General features: G+C 46.1%; 1 pseudogene; it reads left to right on the top strand.

Moving 5' to 3' along the window:
* The first annotated feature begins 7,385 nt into the window (after nucleotides 1–7,385).
* LOC119291631 lies at nucleotides 7,386–11,377 on the top strand (annotated as a pseudogene).
* The last annotated feature ends 601 nt before the right edge of the window (nucleotides 11,378–11,978 follow it).

Here is an 11,978-nt window from a genome sequence, read left to right as displayed (position 1 = left end):
TTACATGTTTCTTCACCCCCAAATGGAGGAGCGGGCTACGTGTGCTCCGCCTGGAGGCTGGACCGTGGAGATGCCGTAGCTTTACGATTCGTGCTGACTCCTGTTTCCTGAGTGAATGGGTGGACACTGGACAGTATATGTTCCTCGTTTCGTTCTTCTACAAGTGTTTGCAAGAACTCCCTCCGTTCCTAAATATTTGTTTTTTTAGACATTTCAAATGAACTATCACATACGAATGTATGTAAATATATTTTAAAGTGTAGATTCACTCATTTTGTTCTGTATGTAGTCATTTGTTGAAACATCTAGAAAGACAAACATTTAGGAACGGAGGGAGTAGTATATATTTATGTGAGGTTAAAAAAGTATATATTTATGTTTTTTTCTTGAATAGGTATATATTATGGTTCTCGTGATGGTATGATTAATTTATGCTGAATTCGATCTATACTAGTTATGCAAATTTGAAATATTTATAGGATACCCTCGGACACTACTTAGTTCAATCAAATGACACGATTCTGATAATTCAGTTCATTTATTTGAACTAAAAAGGGTCAAAGGGTACCCTCAAGGTTTCAAGCTTTGCTCCCTATGTACGGGTTTATTAGGCCCTCTAATATTTTGAAGTTTAACCATACATTTGCATAACAAAAAATGAGTTATATGTAACATAACTAGTGGGTGCCATTAGAAACTTCGTTCGGAAATTAATTTAACAATATAATTTTTATGACATATGTCACATGTCGCTTATATTTTGCACATCAAGTTTATAGCAAAGTTGATTCAAAATACAAAGGTGCCTAATAAATCCTGACGGAAGGAGTACAATGACAACTTACTGATAAGGCCATACTTGGGCGTTCTGATTCGGGTTTTGGCACTTGTAATTTTTTACATGGCTATTTTTGGCGAATAACATACGTCATGATCTATGTGATTTTATCTTTTCATCATTCTGATATCCATGACAGTTTTGTTCAACATAGAAATAGACAAATCCATTAATTGTCCCAAGTTTGATTAATATTGGGCGTGTATGATGTACATGGACATGATTAATATTAGGATTTTTTTTCATTCATATCATACTTGGAAGACCAAAGTGACATTAAATATTAAAAATTGCATCTGCTTGTGCACAAAGGTGTCATTCTTACTAAGGATATAGCAAAAACGTAGTTGGCAATGTAGCAAACAATGTTGTTCTGTGATCAAAAGGAAACATTTCATCCTTTGTTTCTTGCTTGCCCTCTCGCCAAGTTATTATGGCTTGGAATTAATGTGGCTTTTAATTGGCCTCCATCTATGAGTATGTCAAATATGCTTAGTAACCGGTTGGGTGGGGTTGAGTCTAAAATGAAGGCATGAATCTATGTGGGTGTGGGTGTCTTGCTTTAGGCTATATGAAATTATAGGAATGATTGTGGTTTTAACTGAACAAAGGTTCGTAATTTTATTGCAACCTATATACCGAGCTACATTATGGATCCATACATGGTCCTTAATTCACCATGCAAAAGTACGGGAGCTTATGATCTATGAGTGCAATTAATAAAAGATGGTAACACGGGATACATACAACCGGTTTTAATGGCAGTCCAATAGTAGATGCTATGTGATAGATTGTAGTTGTTTTTTTATTTTCGGTTTGTACTCTAGTACTAGATTGTGATGTTTGAGTTTTTTCAGGAAATGGATGTGTGCACCGTAATGCTGTTGAGGCCAAGGTAATCCTTCTTTTTTCAAAAGAAAAACAAGCCTGGTTTAACTCTTTTAGAAACATAGTGCAAACGCAAACGCTCACAACACACACGCACACATTCACCCCCGAACGCACACATGTGACCTTACCTCTATATCTGTGTGTAAGTTCAGTAATTTAAACAAGGTCTAAGGTTATTACATCAAAAATTCTGCTTAGGGAGGATATCGGGATTATGCAACATGCATAGGAAAAGCCTGCCTCAACATTCAACCATGCACAGATAAAAATACACCTCTACATGCAAACATGCATGACAATTTCTACTATATTATGCTATTTATATTTAATAAATATTTTAAAACTATACAATTATCAAACACGATATATCATATGTATTTTTACTTCTAGGTATCATAATATACTTTTATTCGTCTTTTATACAACCAAATCTCGTTGAAAATATTACAAAAAAATTTGCAACAACGTGCAAGGTATCATCTAGTTCAAGCAATTTATGGGCCAACACACTAAGCTAGTCCCACAATTTAACTCTCAGGCTATGTTTGGTTGCTGGGGAGAGAAATTCCAGGGTTGAATAAGCACGGGTGAAATATTCTCGACACATTGAAATCCACGAGGCATTATCTCACCACCATTTGGCACTTCAGGGGCCGAGGTTCCCTGGCTTCCATGAAGAAAAGAAAGAAGACCAGAAGAACAAAACTCTCGTCTTCAACCTCAGTGTCGCATGACCGATCTAGCGACACTCTTCTTCAAGCTCAGCTTAACGAAGCAAATCAGCACCGCCAGCCGCCTGCTCCAAGGAAGGGATGAATTTTTTTTATTCAATTTTACCAACAAGCAGATGGGGAACTCACACATGCTAATCACAAATTGCAGCTCCAGCCGAGCCAGCAATGGCTGAGCGCTCAAGCTCGTCTATAGAGAGGGCTTGAGGTGGGGGCAGAGGGCAGACTGGCTGGAGGGGAGAGGGGAGAAGGAAGCGGGTGGGCAGTGGACACCATCTAGATCTTGCGAGAGAGAGAGGGGGGGGGATTGTTCCGCGAGTCGGGGTAGATTATTTTGAGCCCAGGGATTGAACGGGGATGGGGCAGGATATCCCTCTCCTCCGCAACAACCAAATGCATAGCCAAGTAGCCCCGGATTGGGTTTCCACGGGTGGGAGCTGCCCAGGGAAAGGGCGGGGATCCCAGGAAACCAAATGAGCCCTCAAAGTGCATTCCTCAACAAAATAAAGGTATAGAGCTTACACATACATCAAATTCCATAAGCACTATAGGAAACTACTATCTCTGTCCGGAATTAGTTGGCGCTCGTAGTGAGTGTCAATTAATTTTGGATGAAGGAAGTAGATGATACCCCACACATTTTTGGGAGAATGTATCGCAACATATTTTAATAAGATTCGGTTGTTTGAAACATGAATGTTAGAGTATTAATATGAGAACTAAACTCAAATATATATGATTTATTGTTTTAATATTGTATAGTTGCAAAAAAGATCAGTTATAAATAGCATAATAGAGTGGAAACTAATATGCATTTCTGCATGTTGAGTTTGGGTTTTCCTATGCATCGTATGCATATCGAGGTGAATCTTTTCTCATGTTGGCATGCTAAGATATCATGCTTGCATATTGAAAAATTTGTTAGTAGGGGCTAGCTATTAGATATAAAAGAGTAGACATCGCATTCTGAGAATGAGATATGAAAATCGGGACCCACATGCACATGCCATTGGAGATAGAAGTCGAGGCGAATTAAAGGTTCTAGATCAATACCTGCTTGCTGCCATTTCGAGCGATGTCATTATCGCTTAGCCTTGACACATCACTAGAAGGGTGGGCACGCTTCACAGTGTTGTTGGTATCATGGAGATTTCATTAAAATGTTATCTGGTTTGGCGCATGGGGAGATGATGGAGTGTGTTTTCCTTTTTACAAAATGCGGTGTTTGGGTAGCCTCTTTTTGGCAGAGTGATTCCGTGTTATCTGCTAATCAACCCACACGCGTATGCGAAAAAATTTCTTGTGTTGTTGGTCACACATACTATATTGATGTTACAGTGGCGCATGTTGACGATCATTGTACCTGTCAAAACATGAACCAAATACAAAATTGAACACCTCGGTCGAATGAGAGAGCTTCAAAAATAGGGATGGCACCATTTTCTCAAGGAAGCAGTCAGGGATGGACAGTCACTCCAATTTAGGTGTTCGAATGACTTTGCAGAAATGTGATGGGCCCGCGTCCTCATAAAAATGGTTGGAATTCTTCTTCCTCACTGAGGCCTCTTTCCGGCGCTGACGTCTGCCACTTGCTCGCCCTTTGCGACCTACTTGTCCTCGGAGGCTTGAGGCGGTCGCCCTTCAGCATTTGCCATCACCAACATTATCGATGACCGGCTTCCGAATAGAAAGACTGCAATGAAGAACTAAGCATGATCAATTGGATGTTCATGTAGCATGGACCAGTATCGACCATATATCGACATGGAAACTGACCAAAATCTAGCCCTATATTGACATGGCAACTGACCAAAATCTGACTCTATATCGACATGGCAACTAACCAAAATCAGACCCCTATATTGACTACATATGGACGGTCAAATCAAACTCTTAACCGGCACCCTAAATCGAAGCCTAAATCAAACCCTAAAACCAAGCTTAAGCCAGAACCCAACTTGAACCCTAAATCTAGCTGTATTAACCCCTTAGTCTGTCCCTAGATTGAATTGTCGAAGTATAAATCCATGCCTAAATCGATGGCTACATCGTTTCCTAAATCAGGAAGACAAGGAATTACCATCATTGAAGAAGAGGTGGCGAAGGGGTGATGAAGCGGTGATCAAGTTCGTGGTCGCCGTCGGTGCTCCTCGTCCAGATCTTGCTACCATCGATGCTCACCGCCAAAAGGGAAGAGTAGACGATGAAAGATTCATAATGGAGAGGGGGGGCGGAGTGAGTGGTGAGGAGATTTATGGCGCGACTTCAAGGTGCAACGCGACGTCTCCCGGTCATCCCTGCGCGTACATACGCTTGCATCCGTGTGTCATCCTTGCGCTCGCTCAGGCCTGCCTCGCTGAAAAGGGTCAATTCAACCGTTCCTTTAGGGCGTGTTTGGTTGCCCGCATCGAGCCCAACCAGGCCCACACGGGAAGGGAGAGGCCTGTTCGGTTGCCTGGTTTCACTGTTGGGCCTGCATCGCACGCTTCTTAAAGCAGCCCAGAGCCTGGCTCGCTGAAAACGCTCAGATCGGCAGTTTCTCATGGGCCAGGCTGAGTGCGGTGCGAGGTCGCACGGGGCGGGTGCGAGGCGAGGGCGAGGGGGGATGGCGGGAGATGGAAATCTGGCGCGTCGTCCCGGCGCCAAATCTAGCCTCACCCCTTTCACTCGCTCACCCATAGCCACTGCCCCCCTTTCTTTCCTACTGCCTCACCACGGCGGCTGCGATTTCAGATCCGCGCTAGAGGCGGCGGCGGAAGAGGCGGCTGCGTTTGTGGTGGATCTGGTGCTTCCCTTGTTGTTGGCCACCGTCTGGTCGACCTAGTATGTGCCATGGCTCCCCCTACGCCGTCCTCGTCTCTGATGCTGGTAAGAAGCACCCCCTCCCCCTTTGTTAGCTCAGCGGTTAGGACGTTAGGCTAGGTGTAGGATCGATTTTCCACTGAACAAACCGTCGATGTCGACTAGGTTATGGAAGCATGAATGAGGCTGATAATCCAAGCAGCAGCACTGATTAGTGTGATTCAGGCATGGGTCATGTTCATGCACTAGAGAGTTGTTCGTTGTGCTGGGAGACCTTTGATCCGCTATGGTCCATTGTTTCACCGGGAACATGAGAGGATCCAAAATCTAAACTACATCTACAACTGCAATGACGTTGAGGCTCTGTGGATGCTTCAAATGAAAAGAGCACCATTTGCCAGGCTTGTCGAGACCTTCAGGAGTAGGGGGCTGCTACAAGGTAGCATCAACACCAGTGTCGAAGAGCAAGTGGCCATGTTCCTCCATGATGTTGGCCATAACCAGAGGTTCAGGGTCATTCACAACACGTTCAGGAGATCAATGGAGACCATCTCTAGGTACTTCAAGTGAGTGCTTTTTGCTATTGGGTAGCTTAGAGGATCAGGAGACCATCTGGTCAGACTCCACCCAAGATTCGCGGAAGCCCAAGATGGTATCCATACTTCAAGGTGAACATTGACAATATACACTATTCATGGCTTGATATGATTGTATTGTTCAAGTTGAGCACTAACACAGGCTTGTGATGCCATTTTCAGGATTGCATTGGGGCAATAGATGATACTCATGTCACTGCCAGAGTTCCTAGGTCACAGTCTGCAGCATACAGGGGGAGGAAGCATTACACAAGCCAGAAATATGCTTGTTGATGTTGACTTTGATCTGAAGTTCACACATGTGCTGGCTGGCTGGGAGGGGTCAGCGCATGATGCTAACATTCTCACTGATAGCATGAATCGGCCTGATGGGATCAACATCCCCGACGACAAGTTCTACCTTGGAGATGCTGGCTATGCATGTCGACCGGGTATTCTTCCACCCTTCAGGAAAACCAGGTAGCATCTCAACGAGTTCTCTAGTAGGAACTATCCTAGGACTGCACAGGAGCTGTTTAATCTCAGACACTCCAGCCTTAAAGTAACTGTTGAGAGGGCATTTGGAGCTCTGAAGAATGGGTTTAAGATCCTGGATCAGAAGCCATTCCACCCATACTCCACTCAGGTTAAGCTAGTTCTTGCTTGTTGCATTCTGCATAACTGGATCCTCTAGTGGGGCTTTGGTGAACACGTGCCTGAGGAGGAAGAGGTCAAGCCTGACTGCGTTGTTAGCTCCGACCATGGTCTGAAGGCATTTGACAATGACGCTTGGAAGAACAAAAGGTTGAAGTGGGCAGAGGCGATGTGGCTTAACAGAGGTCAGTGCAGGATTTGAAGAAGATAGAAGAAGAAGAAGAAGAAGAAGAAGAAGAAGAAGAAGAAGAAGAAGCAACAATAGCAGAAGCACCAGCAGAAGCAGAAGCAGAAGAAGAGGAAGAGGAAGATCTGGTAGCAGCAACACCGATGAACTATCCCCTATTTAGCCAATGGCTCGTAATAATTTGAACTGTCATTTGATAGTAGTTAGGATGGACTGTCATTTGTTTAAGTATCTGGCGCTACATGTTCAGATTTTGTGCGATAAACTCACCACTAGTTAAAAAGTGGTGACAATACCTTATGCAGGTTGCAACCAAATGCCATGTCATATGTGTGCCTAATGCAATGCGGGCAACCAAATGCCGGATTGAAAATGGTTGTCTTATGCAACTAGGGACATGCAGGCAACCAAACTATGTGCATCTGGAATTTTTTGGCCTGCATCTCCTCAAACCGGCTTGACAGAGCCAGCCTCGCCGGGCCAAGACTGGATTTGCAATGTAAGCAAACACGCCCTTAGAGCTAAGCTCTAGGCAGCTTTGAGTTTCTTGCTATACCACGGGTCACGCCGCGCTGCTTGATTTTGAACCCGTATCCGACTCGAGCTCAGCACGAGCAGTAGCACTAGTATACAACCAGAAAGAGCAAGAGCCGCATATATAAAAACGGTACGCAGAACTTCACGCGAGACACGTCGCGACTCCTCCGGATCCATCGGGGCCGCGCCGAGAAAGAAGCTGTGCGCTACAGCCTGCCCACCCAGCCAGCCCGCTCCCGCGTCGTCGTCATGCAAGCTCGCGCCGGACCGGCGGCGGCGGCCGGCGCCGCCGCGCTCGCCGCCGCGAAGCAGCACCCGGCGGCCACCTCGTCCCTCTTCGCGCTCCTCTCCCTCTCGCTGCTCCTCCTCCGGCTGCTCCTCCGCCTCCGCCTCGCCGCCTTCCGCGACGCCGCGCTCACGCTCCACCTCCTCGCGCGCCTCCGCATCCGCCCGGTCACCCTCCGCCTGCCCGGCCCGCACGCCACCACGCTCCGCGTCTGGTGCCCCGCCTCGCCGTCCGCCAAGCCGCCGCTGCTCCTCCTCCACGGCTTCGGCGGCGACGCCAAGTGGACGTGGGCGCGCAACCTCGCCGCGCTCTCCCGCAGCTTCCACCTCTACGTGCCCGACCTGGTCTTCTTCGGCTCCCACTCCCGCTCCGCCTCGCCGCTCCGCTCCGTGGCCTTCCAGGCCCGCTGCGCCGCGGACGCCATGCGGCTCCTCGGCGTGGGCCGGTACGACGTGGCCGGGATCAGCTACGGGGGCTTCGTGGCGTAGCGGCTGGCGGCCGTGGAGGCCCGGGACAGCGTGGCCAGGGTCGTCATCATGACCAGCGGCGTCGCGGCCACGGTGCAGGAGATGGGCGAGCTGGCGGCGCGGGAGGAGATGGCCGTGGAGGACGCGCTGCTGCCGGACAGCGCGGCCGGGCTGCGCCGGCTCGTGCACCGGTCCATGCACCGCCCCCCGCCCTGGCTGCCGGACTTCGTGCTCCACGATTTCATCCAGGTCAGTACATGCTACAGTACGTGTTTGCCCAACCTTTTTTGTAACTTTGATAAAAGTTACGGTGTGTCTATATTGTCTTTTCCTCGACGTGTCACAAACCATTATTCTCTTTTGAGAGGCGATCGACGTCAGACGTGTCACAAACTTACCACGACGGTTAACTTGTCTCTGACGATGCCAGTAGCTAACTGGAGTATTATAAGTCACGTGGTTTGGTTGCGTGTCGCGCGCGCGCTTGGTTTTGCCTAGCTAGGATCGCCACGCCAGCGCAGCGCTTGGGGTCCGGCCGATCCATGCATGGCGCACGCAGCAGGCAACATCATTTGCAGCTTGCAAGCATGCATTAGCGTATGGAGCGAGCGCGCGCGTGCACGTTTCAGCCGTACACGCAAGTGCTAGACCAAGCAGCAGGTACCACCTCTGTTGCTGCACTTAAGCCGGTCACGTGTGCCAACTGCCAAGACGTAGACGGAGCTCAAGTTTTTTTTTTTTTTTTGATCGTAGAGACGGAGCTCAAGTTAAGCCTGCGGATTGTAAACAACAGTAACTAGTCGATCACTCAATCAGTACGCTGGGAGCACTCCGGAAGCCAGGGGAAGTACTCAGTATACTACAGTGGTAGATCTGGACGGACGTGTCGACCTCGTCGGTTTCCTTGTTGGGTCTCACCCGGCTGGGTCCGTGCGTGCGTACGTGGCCCACGTGCCGTACGTCGCCAGTGGCACCGTTGTGTGGCTGATCGATCCGTCCAAATCCAAAACGCTAGCGGACACCGCTACCGTCCACCGCCGCAGATCAAATCTGCGCTAGGAAAATGCCCCAACGATGTGGGTCGGTCGCCGGGCGTGGCTGACAGTGCCGCCAATAATGTATCCCCGACTTGATTACGATTCTCCCAAAAAAAAGGAAAATGCCACATTGATCCTGTTGTACTTGGGGATTAGGAGGCTAATTGGTTTGATACCAACATTTGGCACTGCCAATACTTGGCAATATCAAAAGTTGCTAAAAAGAAGTTTATACTTGATTAATAAGTTTATACTTGACCAAGAACTACGTTGTGTGGCTCTTTTTAGCAACTTTTATACTTGCCAAGAACTACGTTGCTAAAAAGAAGTTTATACTTGACATATAACTCATACTATTTAGTTAGTCAAATGGATGACCTAGAACTACGTGCACGCCCTATAAACCGAGACGGAGGGAGTAGCCAAGTTGGTACTCGCGTTAGTGAAGTACCCCATGACCTAATTGTGTGTAAACCTTGTACTTGATTAATAAACAAGGTTTACCACTAAAAAAAGAGGTTTTCGGAAGCCTGTTTAGCTTTTTACAATCATTTTTTCTAAGTATAATAGTTTATTCATGATTTTTTAAATGGACGTTATTTTTTTTAATTATACGTTGAACTTTTTTAACACATATGGAACAATTTTCGAATATATGCTGAACATTTTATTACTCATTAATTTTTAAAAATTCATGAACAATTTTAAATCCACGAACACCTTTTGAGCTTCATGAATATTTTTTATTTCTTGATTTTTTAAAGATTCCTGAACATTTTTTCAAAGCCAAGGACATTTTTGGGAATTAATCTTTTTGAATCATGATTTTTAAAAATTGATTGACATTTTTAAGGAATCATGATTTTGATATAGACGTCGTACATTTAACTAACCAATTAAGCCTCAAAGATAAGAGGGATTGTTTGGTTGGAAGCCTGGCAAAGATTTGTATGGCCTGGACCTTCCCTAGCCTGGAGGTTGTTTGGTTGATGCCCTGAATAAGCCTGGCGTGGAGCATTTTATGGTCATTAGCCTGGCTGAAGCACTAGGCATGGATGTTTGCCTGGCCCAAGCGCTCAAATTCAGTCTTCTGGCGCTAGCTTGGGATGCTAACATCATTTTCCATTGGCCACTGTCCGATCAAGTCATATGCCAATAATTTTGCATGGGGCTTCCTTCATTTAATTAGCTAGCCGTAGACTGTAAATTTTGTTTTTGCCTAGATACATGTCCCTAGCATCGTTTCTTTCTAGGGTCATCAAACTCCTCCCTCTCTTCTTAATTACCCTGCGACATCAGATTTTTTGCCTATTTGGTTGCCCATGCATAAGATACGTGCTCGTAAACAAGTCGGTGAGCAGACTTCAGAAATGTTCTTAGTTCAGTTCTCTTAAAGCATGCTCGTAAATTTCAGTACAGACTCCAACTTTGCATGGAAATGTAGAAAGAGGTAACTAATAACAGAGCATCATGTCCCCGCCATAAAAAAAGAACACATCATCATGTATATTAATTTGGTGAACTTTACACCATTTCTGAAGTGTATGCCCTGTGTTTGCTGCAGCTGATGTTCGTGGACCAGAGAAAGGAGAGAACAGAGCTGCTGCAAGAACTACTCAGGAGCGGAGCCGGCATCGACCCCCTCCCGGCTCTCACTCAGGTCAGCCAGCCGCACATTCCAAGCAACATTGATCCATCATCACTTTCCTTTGGATGTTTTTTTTCTGAGAAATAACATGTGTGGTTCGATTTGTGCTCTGCAGAAAACGCTGGTTCTGTGGGGAGACAAGGACCAGGTGTTCCCCGTCGATCTTGGCTACAAACTGCACAGGTAAAAAGAACAGGACAGTGTTCCATGAATTCTATATACTGACGACATTGCTTTTCATTTCAACAAGATGTATAAGAATCGGTATGTGTTTTCTGTTGGCGAGTGCAGGCATCTAGGCAAGAAATCCAGGCTAGAGATCATCAAGGACGCAGGGCACGCGTTGCAGTTGGAGGGGGCCGACAAGGTCAACAGTTTCATCAAGTCGTTCTTCCTAGATGAACGGGATGAGCCAGAATTCGGCACAACCTGAAACTGAAGCCTGCTCAGAGCATCGGTACTCTCTGGAAAACATACACAGAGTTATCCCAGAGGCCCAAATGGTGCACTACATTGTAATCCTTTTAGGTATGTATAATCATGTAATGTAATGTGTAAAAAAGAGGAAGAGCTACTATGGTCTAAATGTCTGCTCAAAATATTGAAAAAAAGAAGGAGAGAGATAGGGTGTGATCTGAATGCCTCCGGCCATTCAAAATGGGGTGGAATGGTGGCTCTGAACTTTGTTGTATATTTTCGTTAACAAGTGCGAGTTTACACGTTTTACGCCGTGTGTTTACTGCTTCACCGTGTTTCTACTGCATTTTAGAGGGTGTTCACTTCACTGGTCATAAGCATAGTAAACGTTTCTTAAACACTTTTGAAATGAATATTGATGATGGGCTAGAATTTGGGTGGGTTTGCATGCAACAGCGACTTTGCAAGCTTGTTCATGAGTGCGTCTACGCCACGCCATGCCATAGAGGAGTTCTTCTAGAAAGCAATGTCCTAGCTGGAACAAGAGTACTACTACGTAAAGTTGTTTTGTTTCTGTGTGGTTGCCTGCTGGCCTGCCTCACAGACTGTTTTCTGTTCTTTCCCGTGGCTGCAAGTGCACGTCGCGTCAAGCTTCAGGCCGCATCTTCTTAATCGTTGGGTGGTTCTTGCCTACACCAAATATACTTTGATGCTGATTTTGGGGTTATTTTGTTGCAATCTGCCCACTTGATGCATACATAACTTCACAGTTTGTATTGCACGCGAACGCAAACAACCTTTTATTGTTCTTCTTCTTCTTCTTTTGCCGAGTGCAGTGCAGTGCTTCCTTCCGGTCCAAAGAAACGAATCCGGAATCTTCCACTTGACGGCTACATTTCTCGTCTGCA

The sequence above is a fragment of the Triticum dicoccoides genome, chromosome 4B (genome assembly GCF_002162155.2).
Source record: "Triticum dicoccoides isolate Atlit2015 ecotype Zavitan chromosome 4B, WEW_v2.0, whole genome shotgun sequence".
Lineage (NCBI taxonomy): Eukaryota > Viridiplantae > Streptophyta > Magnoliopsida > Poales > Poaceae > Triticum > Triticum dicoccoides.
The sequence above is the reverse complement of the archived record's forward strand: the minus strand, read 5'-3'. Positions and strand labels throughout refer to the sequence as shown.